Source organism: Podarcis tiliguerta, assembly GCF_965153285.1.
Source record: "Podarcis tiliguerta genome assembly, chromosome: 7".
Lineage (NCBI taxonomy): Eukaryota > Metazoa > Chordata > Lepidosauria > Squamata > Lacertidae > Podarcis > Podarcis tiliguerta.
Genome location: NC_139540.1, coordinates 87,558,149 through 87,576,165, shown reverse-complemented (window position 1 = coordinate 87,576,165; position 18,017 = coordinate 87,558,149). Strand labels below are relative to the sequence as shown.

Genomic DNA, 18,017 nt, shown 5'->3' with positions numbered 1-18,017 from the left:
TGTTGTTGTTGTTTAATTGTTAAGTGTAAAATAATAATAATAATAATAATAATAATAATAATAAGAAGAAGAAGAAGAAGAAGAAGAAGAAGAAGAAGAAGAAGAAGAAGAAGAAGCAGCAGCAGCAGCAGCAACCCATCTGACTGGGTTTCCCCAGCCTTTCTGGGGGGCTCCCAACAAAATATATAAAATAAATAAAACACAATAAAACATCAACCATTTAAAGCTTGCCTTCAGATGTCTTTAAAAGTCATATAGATATTTATCTGTTTGACATCTGATGAGGGGGCAGGTTCCATAGGGCAGGTGCAACTACTGAGAAGGCTCTTTGCCTGGTCCCCTGTAACTTCATTTCTCACAGTGGGGGAACCATCAGTCTAGGAAGTCCAGGCTTCAAATACGACGCACCTCTTAATTTAATTGACTGGTGGAGGATCTATCTGACTCTGGCACTTAACAACACCACTGGATAACCTTTTCTCCTTTTGCGTCCATTGCCGTTCTGCATGAAAGGCACCCAAAGTGACTGTGTACAATCACTCAGAACTAAAGCCACACCACCACCACCATCTGTATGCTGCTTTCCCCCAGAATTGTGCCCAAAGTGGCTCACAACATGTCAAATGAGCAGTAAGTATAGCAATTCAAAAAGCATGTTAGAAACAATCAATAATATCAAATTAAGTACCCCCCCCAATAAATTCAAGCCATACACCAGTGTATAAAACTCTACAAATGAGCTAACCTAGTTTAACAGCTTATACTAAACAGAAGAGAGAATAATGCTAAGGCAAAAATGAAATGGTATAGAAAGCATTGCCATGTTCTAGATGATGTACTGGCAGTGACTGGTGCCCACTGGAATTGTTGGGGCAGAAGAGAGAGAGGGCAATTGTAGGTGGAACCAGAGTCCATGGCAAGCAGAGCTAGAGGCAGCAAGTGGAGTCAACAAATTCTAGCTTTGACCCCATCCTCCTTCCTACTGAGTTTTACATGGGGCAACTCTGGGACCAAGGAGAAGGAAACTGGTGGGTGTCACTCCCTCTAGGCACGAGAATGTCCCTTCATTGGTCATGAGGGGAAGGAGGCACTGCTGCTGCCCCAGCCCTGAAGGCTCAGCCCAGGTGCTGCTTGGTGAGGGAGGGAGCCTGTCGTGGGGATGCCTGGTTGCAACCCATCGCACCCTTACAAAAATCTGTGCCCAGGGCCACACCCCCAAACACCGGCCCTCCCCATGCTATTGTACTTCCTGTCTAACAGAGACGCTCAGTGTGTGGGGAGGTCTGAGCTGGTTGCTCACTCTAACAAACCTCTTTTTAATTCCTACACCAGTAATCTAGAAACTTTCAGCACTGTAAGCCAAGTTTTATTGGCTGTGCAATTTTTTCTGAATGCTGTATGGAAAAGCACGTGAATCTGAGCTTTGGAGAATTTGTAAGTACACCATTTTTAACGTAACAAATGTGTTGTCTTTTTCCAGGCTAGGGGAAGAAAGAAGTTTTTGGAAATCAGAAGAGCATATTTTAAAGGTCTAATAGCCTATATATATTCCATGCATTACTTTGCTGCATGTTTTGTGATTTTAAATCTCTGCTGGCATTCTCTCACCAAAGAGTACTTGCCCCAGGGAAGTACTTGGCATCCAGGGAATTCTGCTTTATATACCTATATTTACCATGCCACCAACAGTTATAAAATCTGTTCGCCTCAAACCTGTCAGTAGGAAGGCAGCCACATTCTGCACTAACTGAAGTTTCTGAACCATTTTTAAAGGCACCGCGTGTAAAGCACATTGCAGTTGCCCACTCCTAAGTCTCCCAAAGCATAGTAGCCAAGTTATCCCTTTCCAGATACAGTCATAAATGAGTCACCAGCCTAAACTGGTAGAAGGCACTCCATGCCACTGAGGCCACCTGTGCCTCAAGAGGCAGCAGTGGATCCAAGAGAACCCTGGATTAAGAATTCACTCCTTCAGAAGGAATGTGATCCCATCTACAGTAGGCTGCACAGCACTCAGCTGGAGAGAAGAACCACCCACTAGTAGCATCTCAGTCTGGTTTGGATTAGTGGTGGCCCCAAGTCCCTAATTCAGACAGTTGTACCAGAAGGATACCATGACTGATGGTTTCAAAATATCAGAGGTCATTCAAGGAGGATCCACAAAGTGACACTCCCCTATCTCCCTCCTGACGCAGGTCCTTGGACAGGGTGACCAAGGCCTGAACCCCAGTTGAAATGGGGTTTCAAATTCCTCCAAGAGTATCAGGGTCCGAGGTTTCCATTCTCTCCTGGTGTGCTTCATAGCCGTTTCCCTCTAGGCAGTCATGGAGCATTATGGCTTCTTCTGCCATTACATCCTGTTTGGGTTTTTTGCGGAAATGAAGAATTTGTGCAGGTGGGTTGACAATTAGCAGATTCCATCAGCTATATTCTCATATATTCCTTATCTCATATTTTGTGCAGCCCATGTAGAAACCTAATCTGTTCCTGATAAGTCAATTGTTTTGGGTAAGAAAAATGGTTTTCATTTCAAAAATTTTAAATAGGTCTGCTCAGCATCTTCTGTGGTGGTAAATGCCCACAATTCCCAGTAACTTTAATGCTACAAGATCAAGCAATTTCTCCATTTTCTTTGTCAGCAAATATATTCTAAGTGAAAACACAATAACGTGATGTTAATAGAGACCAGAACCAACAATTGCCAAATAACAAATATTTGATAGCAGATAACATAAACAGAGAGCAGCTCAAAGGGATGTCCCATCTTAAATTTATTTTTGCTCTATTGTCAGCTGTTTTATGAAGTCTTTCATGTTTTCATTGTTTAGTCATGTCATTTCTGATGACATCTGTAAGAATTTTCCCATTCAAATTAGAGGAACTATCTAGCCAGCTAAGCAGTTCCCAGTTTGCCTAGTTTTAAACTTCACTATACCAAATAAAGCATTCCCTCAATTTTGCTGTATTCCTTCTGTTAAATGTTCTGAATGGTTTGGAATGAACTTGATCTCCTTTTCAGTTCATGGCCTCTTACTGGGAGGGAGGTTGGAGGTGAATGGCAAAGCTGTTTTAAGGGATTATTAAAGTCAAATGACTGAGAACATGCAAATTAGAACAGGTGGGGTGCAGAGTCCCTCAGGGAAAACCAAGACAAAAGGAGCCTAAGTAAGCAGCTACAAGTCAGTGCTTGAATGGCCGAAGGCAGGTGTTGCCAGCTCCCCTCCTTCCCTCTTAAATGTCAAGTGTGTGTTTGTGTGTCTGTCCCCTCATAGCATGATCAGCCGGGATGAACAGGGTTACGATCCAGCAGATCTCTGGCTGAGCTGGGAGGTTCCTAACTCCTCATCCTTAGCCAGAGATACTCCATTGTGCCCGGTGGGTCTCAAGTTGGCATAAGCCCTAAGAGGGGTGCATGGCGGGGGCAGGAGCAGAAAAGAGGACTTAGGCTGGATCCAGTAAAAAGGCTGGTGCAATGCAAGAACTATTGTAAAGGCTTGTTTTCCCTCTGCCAACATATGCCAGATCAGCCCGCTAGGATCTGGTTGAACTTCACAGTGACTTAATTTACATGGGATTGCTTTATGCCAGCTTGTTGTGTATAGGATTGCTCCCGCAACCAGTAATCAATAATACAATTCTGACAGTGTGCTCTTGCCATATGGCAATGCTATTATATTCATCAGTATCTATTTCTCATATTGTTAATCAATGGGACCCACTTAGTTCCATATTTTCCCCTTTTCAGTTATTACATTTCTGACCTTTCCTCCCAAAGGAGCCCAAGGTGGCAAGCATCAGAGTAGCAAAACAATACAATTAAAAATGAAGTAAAAGCATACTTTAAATGTTTTTAAAATTTAAGAACATCTAAAAACCTTCAAAACAGTCACGTGCCCACACAGCCAATGATTTCAAGGTTGCCAGGAACAGTTTTCTCCCAAGCCTTGGTGAACAGGAATGTTTTTAAATTCTTCCTGAAAGTTCATACTGAGGAAACTGGATGCACCTCACCATGGAGGGCATTCCACAAATGGAGGACCACTACGGAGAAGACCCTGTCTGAGAGGGCCTTTTTGTCTTCAGTCATGCAGCCAAGCTAACTGTGAGTTTATTGTGCATTTGTGCCATTTTCCAACCTTTCATGACTAGCCTCTCCTTATTTGTAGGTGGTTCTGTGTTCTTCCACTTTTTAATGTGCTTCTACTTTTTGCTCACTGACACACAGAGTTTCTTTCATGCTATTACTGCATACAGTGCAGCCACCCTGTTTAGAGCAGGACATCCCGGATTTACAGAAGCCATCCCAGCTTCTGATGCCAATCCTGGATGTCCCCTTTGGCCCCACTCTGCCGCCTCCACCTCTGCCGTGGCTGTTCCAAAATCCAGCACTAAACTTGCCTTGGAACGTGCGCTTTTGGGTTCCGCGCTCTCCTATTCCTCTGGTGTTGCTGCCAGAAGTGCAGTGGTGTGGGTAGGTGGCAGCAGGCAGTGGTGGCAGGTAAAGGCAGCCGGTGGTGGGATGGGGGGTGTGCAGTGGTGATCCATAAGGGCAGCTGGCGGCAGGATGGTGCCAATGGGGAAACGTCATGTCCCAATTTGCCCTCCCTTGATGCTGGAGGGTATGTCACTGTCCTTACTCTGGAAACAATGCAAGTCTAGCTATTGATAGGTGAGGATCTGTGTTTGGGCTGTGCTTCTTCAGTGGGTAAATTCATTCGTTTGCTTGCTTGCTTGCTTGCTTGTTTCATAAGATTTATACACTACTTGATTGTAAAAAAAAACAACCAAAGCAGTGTACAAAAAGATAAAACAGTAAAACCAAGAAAAAATTACAATGCTACATTAAAACATACAAAGGTTAAAATACAAAACCTCCACTTTCTACGCATCTGGGCAGGCCTGTCTAAGCAGCAATGTTTTAGCAGTCACCTAAAAGAGCACAGTGAATGCACCTGCCTGAACTCAATTGGCAGGGAGTTTCCAAAGCTGCCACACGAAACAATCAAGTTCTTACAAATGCGGTTCATATAACTGATTGTTGTGGTGCAGTCACTCTTGTGGTCCTTATCCTGGCTCAAATGTGGATGCAGGCCAGTGACTGAGTGACCAAGTGACATGCATGCAGGGCCCATGAGGCAGACTGAAGCAGAGACTTGAGGAGAAGCAGTGGTGGCTTCTGGCGAGATGTCATGGAGCTTGCATGAAACCCCAGTAATTTTCCTCTACATGAGAAGAAGGAGGAAGGAGGCTGGGCAGGATGGCAGCCAGTCCTTTTAAAGGTTCCCGACACTCACCTTTCTATGAGATCCTGGCAGGCCATGCAAGATGCAAGGCCACCCAAGATCTCACAAGAGTCTATTCCCTTCCCTTTGGCCATGGCAGCCATTGCAGATCCCTGCACAATGAGTTCACCGTGCCATGACTTCTTCCAAACACAAACACGTTTCCTTGACATAGAAAGATGCCAGGAAGAGGAGTTCTGGCAAAGCTTTCCTTCTAATAGTTTTATCTAATAGTTTTATCTGCCAAAAGAGTGGTTCTTTTGGTGTGTATTTTCATATAAAAGGGTGTTTTGTTACATGAGTCCTCAATTCCATGTGAATGCAAGTGCAGATTCATCACCACAAGAGCATACTAATATCTTGCTTAATTACGTCTTAAACCCACCCCCACCCCCGCGGTGAACCTGTCTGTTGCTTGAATGGTCCACTTTGTCTCCCTAAAGCACAGAAGGGGAAATAACATGGCAGACTGTCTCAAACCTTCTATTTGGCTGGGGGGGGGGTGGAGCCAGCCATGTTATTCATCTGGAACACCATCCCAGTAATTGCAGCATCATGAGACAAAACATGCCCCAAGTCAAAGTGAGCTTTTGCTCAATATCCCCACAGGTCTGGGTTGGGTTTTGGAAGCCACATTGGCTATTCCAGGGTCCTGAGTTCACAGAGGCACAACACACATAGCTTAAAGGCAAATGATTCAGCAGAGCAAATGATTCAGCAGAGAAAACACAGCCCAGAATAACTAAGGAGATAGTACAAGAATACTTGGCTAGTTTAGATGTATTCAAGTCTCCAGGGCCAGATGAACTGCATCCAAGAGTATTAAAAGAACTGGCAGATGTGATGGCAGATGTGATCTCAGAACCACTGGCAATCATCTTTGAGAATTCCTGGAGAACAGGCGAAGTCCCGGCAGACTGGAGGAGGGCAAATGTTGTCCCTATTTTCAAAAAGGGGAAAAGAGAGGACCCAAATAATTACCGCCCAGTCAGTCTGACATCAATACCAGGGAAGATTCTGGAGCAGATCATTAAGCAAACAATCTGTGAGCACCTAGAAAGGAATGCTGTGATCACCAATAGTCAGCATGGATTTCTGAAAAATAAGTCATGTCAGACTAACCTGATCTCATTTTTTGACAGAATTACAAGCCTGGTAGATGAAGGGAACGCAGTGGATGTAGTCTACCTTGATTTCAGCAAGGCATTTGACAAGGTGCCCCATGATATTCTTGTAAAGAAGCTGGTAAAATGCGGTCTTGACTATGCTACCACTCAGTGGATTTGTAACTGGCTGACTGACCGGACTCAAAGGGTGCTCATCAATGGTTCCTCTTCATCCTGGAGAAGAGTGACTAGTGGGGTGCCACAGGGTTCTGTCCTGGGCCCGGTCTTATTCAACATCTTTATCAATGACTTGGATGATGGACTCAAGAGCATCCTGATCAAATTTGCAGATGACACCAAACTGGGAGGGGTGGCTAACACCCCAGAGGACAGGATCACACTTCAAAACGACCTTGACAGATTAGAGAACTGGGCCAAAACAAACAAGATGAATTTTAACAGGGAGAAATGTAAAGTATTGCACTTGGGCAAAAAAAATGAGAGGTACAAATACAAGATGGGTGACACCTGGCTTGAGAGCAGTACATGTGAAAAGGATCTAAGAGTCTTGGTTGACCACAAACTTGACATGAGTCAACAGTGTGACGCGGCAGCTAAAAAAGCCAATGCAATTCTGGGCTGAATCAATAGGAGTATAGCGTCTAGATCAAGGGAAGTTATAGTGCCACTGTATTCTGCTCTGGTCAGACCTCACCTGGAGTACTGTGTCCAGTTCTGGGCACCACAGTTCAAGAAGGACATTGACAAACTGGAACGTGTCCAGAGGAGGGCAACCAAAATGGTCAAAAGCCTGGAAACAATGCCTTATGAGGAATGGCTAAGGGAGCTGGGCATGATTAGCCTGGAGAAGAGGAGGTTAAGGGGTGATATGATAGCCATGTTCAAATATATAAAAGGATGTCACATAGAGGAGGGAGAAAGGTTGTTTTCTGCTGCTCCAGAGAAGCGGACACGGAGCAATGGATCCAAACTACAAGAAAGAAGATTCCACCTAAACATTAGGAAGAACTTCCTGACAGTAAGAGCTGTTCGACAGTGGAATTTGCTGCCAAGGAGTGTGGTGGAGTCTCCTTCTTTGGAGGTCTTTAAGCAGAGGCTTGACAACCATATGTCAGGAGTGCTCTGATGGTGTTTCCTGCTTGGCAGGGGGTTGGACTCGATGACCCTTGTGGTCTCTTCCAACTCTATGATTCTATGATTCTATAAAGGCCTCCAAGGATGAAAATAGTTTACTAGCCAAATCCTCAAGGGCCATGTTAGTGGCTGCTGTACTGTATAGACAGTGGTTTGCACAACTGAAACTAAAGAAGCAACCAAGTGTGGGGGTGGGAGACTGTCTTATGGATGAGGTCCCAAACAAAACGAGGCTGAACTGCGGCTCCCTCAGTTGTTGTGTCCCTTAATCAATGCTTTTTGCAAGTGTAAGACTATGGGATTTGGTAACGTTTCAACTTTTGCTCTCTAGCAGTGAGCGCAGGACCACGTTTTGCAAATTATTTTAGGAAATACAGCACTATTTGGATTACTTTGTTGTGACAGGTGGAAGTGATGAAAAACATCTGGAAACCCTACAAAAGGCCTTAAAATGTCTAGCGGAATATGGGTTAAGAGCCAATAGCATAAAATGCTAATTTTTCAAGAACTCGATAGGTTATTGCGGGCACGTTACTGATGCAAAAGGCAGACATAAATCTCCACAAAAGATGAAAGCAGTTTTGGAAATGCCCAAGCCAAAATGTTTGTCACAACCAAGAAGACTTCCAGGATTTGTTAACTGCTACAGCTGATTTGTGCCAAACGCAGCAACTGCACTGAATCTTCTCATCTGTTGGGCAGGATGCAGACACATCCCATTTCTTATCACAAGATCCTAGTGATCTGAGACAGTGTGCTATATACAGGTATTCTGTTTGCCCCTCCTTATCATCTCAGCTTAGATGGCAATAAGAGTAGAACTCCAACTTTGAGTGGGTCCTGGATAGGGAGAAATGTTAGACAGGAATTAGTTTCAGTAGCACCACCAAGTTGTGGGCCAAAGGAAGGAACGACACAAAGACCAGTCACACCAGCAATGACATATCTTAACACCAACGGGCTAGAGTAGGTCAGCTGATCCACCCTGGTCCTTATAACAGTTTCCATGTCAGGTACTGATCTAATCAATTAGGAGACATTGGGCCCCTCCTGACTGGGATTGTATTGCATGCATAATCTGCAACATGTTCATGTGCATTTGTGGTGTGTTGTTTTTTCTTGCTCTGTTTCTTGTTCTGCAGTGCTTCCCCAATGCTACCACATTATTGCTGCCCAGACACACACACAAAACTCAGAACATATGTGGTATGAGAAGTTATGGGATCTTCGCAGGAAGTTACAGGATATGTATCTACAGTGGTACCTCTGGCTATGTACTTAATTCGTTCCGGAGGTCCGTTCTTAACCTGAAACAGTTCTTAACCTGAGGTACCACTAATGAGGCCTCCCGCTGCTGCCACACCGCCAGAGCACGATTTCCGTTCTCATCCTGAGGTGAAGTTCTTAACCCGAGGTACTACTTCCAGGTTAGCGGAGTCTGTAACCCGAAGTGTTTGTAACCCGAGGTGTTTGTAACCCGAGCTACCACTGTATTGAAATGAAGCAATTTAACCACCCCTAAACTTTTTCAAGCACAAATCGTACTGAAACCAGGATTGCATATGACTGCCCAGTAGTATCATGAGTGCAAATCATCATCAGTACACATGTGGAGGGTCCCTCTCCTCTTGTTTGTTCTGCCCCAGAAACAGAGCTTTGTTTTTTAACATGCATAACTCAGTCCTGAATAATGAGTAATTGGAAAGGCACAGGGTGGTTTCAAAATAGATTGGGCTGCTTCCCACAGCTACAAATACAGTTTCAAGTCAAATGTACGTATCTAGTTGGTTCAGCCAGCTACCTTTCTGGTGTGTGTGACTGGAGTGGGATCTTTGCCAAGCAAAGTTACTGGAGTAGGATGCTAAATAAACAATCCTAGGCCTGATCTACGCATAATGAGGTAGTGGCATCCTGACGTGATAGGCTGTAGGCGGGTTCAGTGACCAGGGTGGGGAAAGGCAGCACAGCTGTTTGACCTGGATCTCAAGCTCAAAGTGGGGCTCAAATTAAAAGACACTTGTTAATTTGGGGCATGTGATAAGTTTCACAAAAGACCCAAATGTTTCATATGCTCCATTGTGTTGGAGGGGGTTATTGCTTTTTATTATTATGTTATGTATTTTGTGTTTTAAGTTGTAAACTGCCCTGTGAACTTTGGGTGAAGTCCAAAGTCACCTATGGTGGTTAGGGCCTGTTGAAGGTCAGGTTGCAATTAATGCAGGAGCCACAACCCAACAAAAGTTAAGTGAAAGGTAAAGGTACCCCTGCCTGTACGGGCCAGTCTTGACAGACTCTAGGGTTGTGCGCCCATCTCACTCAAAGAGGCCGGGGGCCAGCGCTGTCCGAAGACACTTCCGGGTCACGTGGCCAGCGTGACATCGCTGCTCTGGCGAGCCAGAGCCGCACACGGAAACGCCGTTTACCTTCCCGCTAGTAAGCGGTCCCTATTTATCTACTTGCCCCCGGAGGTGCTTTCGAACTGCTAGGTTGGCAGGCGCTGGGACCGAACAGCGGGAGTGCACCCCGCCGACCTTTCGATCGGCAAGCCCTAGGCACTGAGGCTTTAGCCCACAGCGCCACCAGCGTCCCGACAAACAAAAGTTAGTTTGGCTCAAATCTCAATTTGAAACCAGGGATGCCTGCTCAAAAGGAAGACTCATTGACTGAGCAGAGGATTCTATTCTTCAGACTGCAACTACAAATTTGAGTTCTTTGAAGCCAGTGCAACTAACCTTCGTTGGATTTGTGCCCAAAATCTACAAATCATTGGTTTACTCCAGGCTGAGTCTTGGATAATTTAACCAGATAAAATAATGAGTCAGATCAGCCACACTTTAGGCTTCGAAATATGTGTGCACTCTAATAGTGGATTATTCAGGTGAATTTATTGCAAAGCAAAAGGTGACATGTACTGTTAGTTTGGTAAATAGTTGAACAATCACAGAAGGGCTCTGCCTAGTGGCATTTAAACAACTGCCATGTGGTCATCTATGAAGGATAATAGGCCCAGGAATTTTTTGAGATTCTAACTAGTAGACGAGATGCCTGAGGATTCATGATTATAGTCCCATGAATGGTTACTGGCTTCCCCTTGCTCTGTGCATGGTGTGTGGCAGGGCCATTTTGAGAAACGCTAGGTTTGGTCATTCTGCTGTCCATCCAACATGGTGAGGTAGATTTTGCAGCATGAAACCAATTTATTTTTCATTTATTACAGTTGTATCCCCCCCCCCCTTTGCTGCCAGGAGCTCAAGGTGGCCCACGTGGCTCTCTTCCTCACAATCACCCAGAGAGGCAGGCTTGGCTGAGATGCAGTTACTCACCCAAGGTGCTCATGGCTCAGCAGGGATTTGAACCCTGGTCTCCCAGGTCCTAATCCAGCATTGGCCATTACACCACACTGGCTATAACCATTGCATTGATAATAATTAAGGCTGCGTGCCTGCAGATCATATGTGATATAAAATCTTGCTTCTATATTCCGCTCTGGAAAACAGAGGTACATTTAAAATTTTGGAAGTTGTTGCATGATAGAATCACTTGTGAGTCAATTCCTTTTAAGTCAACTTTTCCTTCTTCAGAATAAATTGTTCAGGGATCCCTCCTGTATTTTGGACATTCATTTAAATCAAATAAACAAACAAATAAATCAGTTACTAAAAATATCTACAGCTTCTTAACCATGACTGTTTTGGTATTACAACATTGATCAGAAGCAAGATTTTGTGGCTGACATTGACTGAGAAACCAAATCATTGCCATCTCCATGAAAGTGTCATGGCATAATTATTCCTATTTTATTGAAAAGCAGCTTTGGTGACCAGTAAGATTGAAATGAAAGTGCACTCCATCCACACACACACCTTCGTAATCAAAAGTATATCCTCTGCAAAGTTTAACAGCGAATGTTCTTGGATTTGTAAATATTCAGAGAAGATTTTATATCCAACATGATCTGACCATTCAACATCTGGTAGCATCTGACATGCATCAAGCAATACTTTACAAGCATCTGAGAACCAACATGCAATTGCAGTCAGCAATTAGCTGTGCTGGGCAGCATTTAGCACGATCTGACGTGCAGCAGCTGATATTTGATGATTGGCATGGCAGAGAAGCCAGCATTTATTTATTTTATTTCCTAATTAAAGCCCTTGATACATTTTACAATACTGTATACTAAAACAATAAAAGGATACCTCATGAAACAAGAATGAAACCTCTTAAATTGTTTCAGGGCTTCTAGCCCCTTCTGTTCATGCTTACTCAGAAGTAAGTCCCACCTTTATTCAGCAGAGTTCGCTCTTACAAGAAGCCTAGAACTGCAGCGTCAGGCCCCGCAAGAAGCTGCCCTCAGCACCGCAAGAGCTGCATGGCTGCACAATCATTGGGTGCCTTTTTGTGGAGCATATTGTGCCCCTCTTTTACTTAGGATTAGTTTAATTCTTGAGAAAACAATTGTGCCATTTATTTTAAATATATGTAAAAACAACTTGTACACCTCACATTCACTTGAAACCATACAATGTTACATTTTCTATTGATACAGGTCAAACACTTCTTAACACTATGATCAATGTTTTAAAGTACACTTTGAAATTTGCACCTATCATTTTGCAAGACACCTTCAGTGAATTTAAATAGCTATGTATTTGATTTCACCCTCAAACAGTGCAGATACTTTTCTCTATTCTATAATTTATATCTGTCTCTTTGCACCCTCAATTGATTGCAGATGCAAAATTTAAGGCCAAGCTGAGGCCACTTTAAAAAAGTTTAGCTGTTTCCATTTATTTTGTATATAAATCTACATTCACTGTGATCCATCTCTCTGCTGATATAATGATATGATGATATGCATGTTTAAGGCTTTTCCTATTTTATTTTAGAGGGTTGAAATATGTGCAAGTGTATTTCATGAAAAGAAGTGAGCCGAAATTATCAAGTTAGCAAAATTAGTGACTTTTTTGCAATGCTTAGAAGATACATGTTTAAAATGCAATATTGAAAATGTGCTTTAATTCATGGAGGGATCCAAATGTTCAATATATGTTGTCCCAATATAATATATTTCTGCCTGAAGGTGGAGATGAGCGCCACACACCACAGTCAAATTTGACTGAACTTAACCGTCCAGGGGTCCTTCACCTTTACATATAACAGTGCTTTTTTTCTTAAAAAATGTTTAGGGGTACTCTCATTTTGACTCAAGCAAATCACCATTTTATAGTTCAAATCGGGAAAATAAATACAGTTAATGGACAAACATACAGAGATTCAAAAAATGTTTAGGGGAATGTGTACCCCCAGAAAGAAAGCACTGCATATAAACAATCATATTCATATTGACACATACATATAAAATTTTGAATAACCACATCTGACATCACTAAAAAAGTAGTATTATAATTAGTAAAAGAGCATCTTACAATTCACTTCTTAAAATCATTAAATCAAACCAATTGTTTAACCAAAATTTGTAGATTTTATTCCAGTATTGGAAAAAGCTACTGTTCCAATACTTTAATTTTCCTGGAAGCTGCCTTGTTTTCCATTGTTATTAAAATTCTACTTGTGATAATAAATCAGCATTATAACTTGAATGTACCTCTCTAAAATACCCAAAATTGGCACAAGTTGTCCAGAGGAATTAAATCACTGTTTTAATTGATGTTACAAGACTTTATTAAGACTAACTAAAATGCTCATAACCCTGAACAAGCTTTTGAGTTTCCCAGAACATTTCATCAGGCTGGATATTAAGTGTTTGTTTAGGGAGGCGGGACTGGCTTGGTGTTAAAGCAGCACAGACAGAACTGAAAGTCTTAAAATAAAATACAGGATATTAGGCAACAGATTTGATAAGGTTCTACCAGGTGTTACATAGGTTTCAGATTGCATCAAAGGTTGCTGGGACACAGAAACCCATTTTGAAAATATAAAATCCACAGTCACCTGGTTTTGTCACAAGCCTTGAAAAAAACACACAGATCTCAGTTAAAAAACAAAATGAAACAGAAACATGGAGGTTTTTATATTCGCAACATTGGAGATTAATTTTGGGTGGTGCTCTAGTTTTATAAAATATATAGAAGGCAAATTGCATAGCATTACTTTGTGGTTGAAGGGAATGTAAAACTCAGGAAATGTAAAGCTCCATCTTCAGGTGGCAGAAATTTATAGTTCTTCTCCATTTTAGTTTTTAGTACTTTCCCAAACTCCAGGTTGTGTGAGAATAATCACTAAATGAGAATTGCACTGTCTTTAGCTTACACACAATGCCAAGAGTTAGGAAACACATCTGGGTAAGTTTTTCCTTATCTCCATGGAGTAAGATGCCAACATATTAAAATCTTACAACAGTTTCCTGTGAGACCAAGACAAAGTAACGTACAGCCTAAATTTCAATAGACAAAAGAGAGAAGGCAGAGAAACAAGAGGCAAGTATTGGCAAATGTGATTATGTGTACCCATTGATAATATTTAAGTATTATTTTTTTAAAAAATGTTCAACATTTTTAAAAAAACTGTATACCTCATGCTGCAAATTGCATGTGCATCCGTTTTTGTAGAAGAATCTATATGCAAGTAGATTACTGGGCGGAACAATGCAGGAAAGGAAAAAAACATTTTCTGCTGCCTTGGCTCTTCTGCGCCCGATTCTCAGTATTATGCATGTCAAAATAAGCCCCCTTGAATTCAATGCAGCTTTTTTTCAAGTAAGGGCTCATTGTCGTGTTACCGTTAACTATTATTATTGACTATCATTGGTATGCTCCTTTTCCACACCTGAGATGCACAGGGTTGCATGCAAGAGTTACGCTTAACTGATGGTAAGGCTTCTCTCAGTGGAGCAGGGCACCTCTCCCTCTGTTCAGCCGTATTCCTCTTAATCTGCCGTGGAAAGCCTTCCAGTGCTCTGCAGCAGATTTTGGGTGTGTGCAGGGCTGCAGTGGGGAGGTGGAATCATGGAAATGATCTCCCTTTCTCTATTGTGCTGAGGGAAGCTGAGTGACACCAACATCAAAATGCTGGCTGGTAAGGCGGGCGAGTCCTGTTGAAGCCGTGGTCACTTAGTTGAATGCAGAAATGACGGGCAGCACATGCCATTGCTCTCCCATACAAACCAACTGAGCTAGCCTTCACACACTGTGCATAGTTAAACTGTGGAATTTTCTATATGTTGTGATGGCCGCCAACATGGAGATTTGACAAGTTTGTGTAGGATAAGGCTATCAACAGCTACTAGCTATAACGGCTGTGTTCTCCCTCCACTGCTGGAGACAGTAGGACTCTGATAGTTTAAAGGTGAACCTGCCTCATTCAGACTTACTGAAACAATATGCGCACTGAAACACAGCGACCGTTGACATTTGCACTTCTCCAAATCTTGTAACACAGTTCTCCAGCTGAGTAATGGGAGGGGGGGGATGGATATATTTGGTTAAATGTGCATTAAAAGATGCATGGACTGGTAAAAGTAACATACAAAATACATTATACTAGGGGCATTTGTTGAGAAGATGAATCTCCACAAGGACTTATTTTATTTTATTTTATTTTATTTTTAAAATGCAAATGTGGAAATATGAGAACTGAAGTTAAGGTTTGGAAAACTGAGAAACCAAAATGGACCGATTCATCCTAGCCTCTTAATACCTGACTGCACATGGGAATCGCAAGCGGTGAGAGTCCTGTTTTGCTCAGGTCCTGCTTGTAGGCTTCTGGGTGGCATCTGGGTGGCCACCATGAGAGCAGGATGCTGGACTACATGAGCCTTTCTTTTGATCCAGAAGGGTTCTTAGGGTTCTTCTTGTCTTTCTATGCTCTCCTGCAGTTTGGTCCAGTACAAGATGTAAAGTCCAGAATCCTCTTGTCAAAATTGCCAACCAGATACAATCCTAAGAGGAACCCTGTACTGTGATAGCATCAAATCATAGAATTGTAGCACTGGAAGGACCCAAATGGTCACCTAATCCAACCTGCTGTATTGCAGAAATCTCAACTAGATCATGCATGACATATGACCACCCAACCTCTGCTTAAAAACCACCAAGGAAGGAGAGTCCACCACTTTCCAAGGAGGCTCATTCCGCTGCCAAACAGCTCTTCCTGATGTCATAATATCTTTCCTTGTAACTTGAAGCAATTTGTTTAGGCTCTACCCTACAGAACAGGAGAAAACAAGCACGCTTCATCCTCCATGTGACAGCCCTTTAGATACATGAAGCTGGCTATAATATCTTCTTTCAGTCTCCTCTTTTCTAGTTACAGGTAGGTAGCCGTGTTGGTCTGCCGTAGTCGAAACAAAATAAAAAAATTCCTTCCAATAGCACCTTAGAGACCAACTAAGTTTGTTATTGGTATGAGCTTTTGTGTGCATGCACACTTCTTATGCACACGAAAGCTCATACCAATAACAAACTTAATTGGTCTCTAAGGTGCTACTGGGAGGATTTTTTTTATTTTGTTTCCTCTTTTCTGTGTCATGATCCAAGACTGCCAGATACACACTCCTGTTTTCTAACATATTGTGCCTTTTTGTTTGATTTTAATTATAACCCGCTTGGATCAACCATGTCTAGGAAAGTGGTGTCATAAATAATTTAAATATAATGAATGGATTGATAAACATATATTGTACATTTGCTCCTTGAGGGAGCTTCAGAGGATTCTGGCAGTCATCCATGCAGGCGCTCCTCAGACTCGCCCTCACTTAGGTTTAGTCTGGTATCAGTAGCATAAGGCTTGAGACCATAGCGTTAGTTGTCCAGCTTGCTAGCAGGACATCATATGACTGCTAAGTTACATTATCTTGATTTGATTCCATGTGGGAGGACATGTAGACTCAACTCCTGAGCTCACTCCCTTGGGAGTAAGTCTCACTGATGTTGATGGAGATTACGTTTGAGTAGAAATGGATGAGCACTGCAGATCAATTAAATCAGTTGATTAATCAACAAACATTTAGTTTATTAATTTAGTGGAATATTTTAATTGGTAAAGGGGAGGCTGAAGAGCAGGCTTGTTTGAAGCAATTAATTTCTGGAGTTGTTGTTTACTGTAGATTTGATTTCCTTGCAGGAAATTCTTTGAGGAACAGCAGAGTGATATGCAGTGGTACCTCAGGTTAAGAACTTAATTCATTCTGGAGGTCCGTTCTTAACCTGAAACTGTTCTTAACCTGAAGCACCACTTTAGCTAATGGGGCCTCCTGCTGCTACCGCGCGATTTCTGTTCTCATCCTGAAGCAAAGTTCTTAACCTGAGGTACTATTTATGGGTTAGCGGAGTCTGTAACCTGAAGCGTATGTAACCTGAAGCGTATGTAACCCGAGGTACCACTGTATTTGCACCAAACCATTTAATGCTTTGCTGGTCTTATTCAGCCACATACATAGCCTGCATGTGGCGATTCCTGCATTGCAGGGGTTTGGATTAGGTGTCCCTTCCAACTTTACAATTCTGTGATTCTGTGATTTATTCAAAAGGAAAATCCAGGTATCCTGGCCAGGTCTTGTGCATTCCCAGAAGAGACCACATGAGGGATGCCAGCTGTATGAACCGGTCTACTGCTACGCCAGCAATGACCTGGTTGGTAGATACCAGGATCAAACTGGCCAGAAGTGTGATGGAACTGGAAACAATTTTCCTTTCTGGTGCTAAGTAGAACATCTTGAGCTTCCACATAGTCAACTAAATTAGAAACAATCATACATACCTAATACTGAGTAGCAGGTTTCTATAATAAGAAACTTTTCATAGCAGACCTTTTCAGTTGTGCCCCCTGCCGCACGCAAATGCTCGTCCCATTTAGGCCTGACCAGAGCTAACAGTAACATCTTTCTGGCATTACATTAAGACCTACCTCTTATCCTAGGCAGATGCTGAAATGTGATAAATTGGTTACCTTGGCTCATGTACATCTTCTTTATTTTTCGTTGTTGTTTTAAATTAGTGGGTATTGTTGCTTTACTAATTTTGTTGTTGCATTGATTTTAAATCTTCTTTTTCTTGCTCTTTCAGTGAGTCGCCCAGAACCTGTTGTATGAGGCAATAAATTAATCCTTATAATAATCAGTAGTACAGGACAAAGTGACCTGTTTCTTACATCTTGGACGAGTTGATACATTACTGTTTTAATCCTTACACCTATAGAAGTAAAATATGAATAGAACAATGTTATGATTGTCTATGTTTTAGATAGAACACACACAGTTTTAATTCCATTAAAGTTTGTTTTTTAATTAACTGTCCTAGAAATTGTTGTCCATCCATAGTCCTGAACCGTTGTTCAGTCAGAGCTGTTAACTCATCCAAAAAACGGTTTGCATTTACCTTTTGGAGCATTCATGTTAAAAGTCACATATCTTGCCATCCTAAAATCATTGCCATGCTAACTATGTCAGGTGTTAGACAGAGCATCTCACCGTACTGATCCTGCAAAAGCTTAACTCTATATTTAAATAACAATT

General features: G+C 42.2%; 1 long non-coding RNA gene across 1 annotated transcript in view; it reads left to right on the top strand.

Moving 5' to 3' along the window:
* The window catches only part of LOC310681280, a 36,428-nt gene extending 34,366 nt beyond the window's left edge, over positions 1–2,062 (top strand). Inside the window, exon 3 of the long non-coding RNA XR_014513199.1 lies at positions 1,481–2,062. This is a non-coding gene — a long non-coding RNA (uncharacterized lncRNA). The remainder of the gene's footprint in view (positions 1–1,480) is intronic.
* The last annotated feature ends 15,955 nt before the right edge of the window (positions 2,063–18,017 follow it).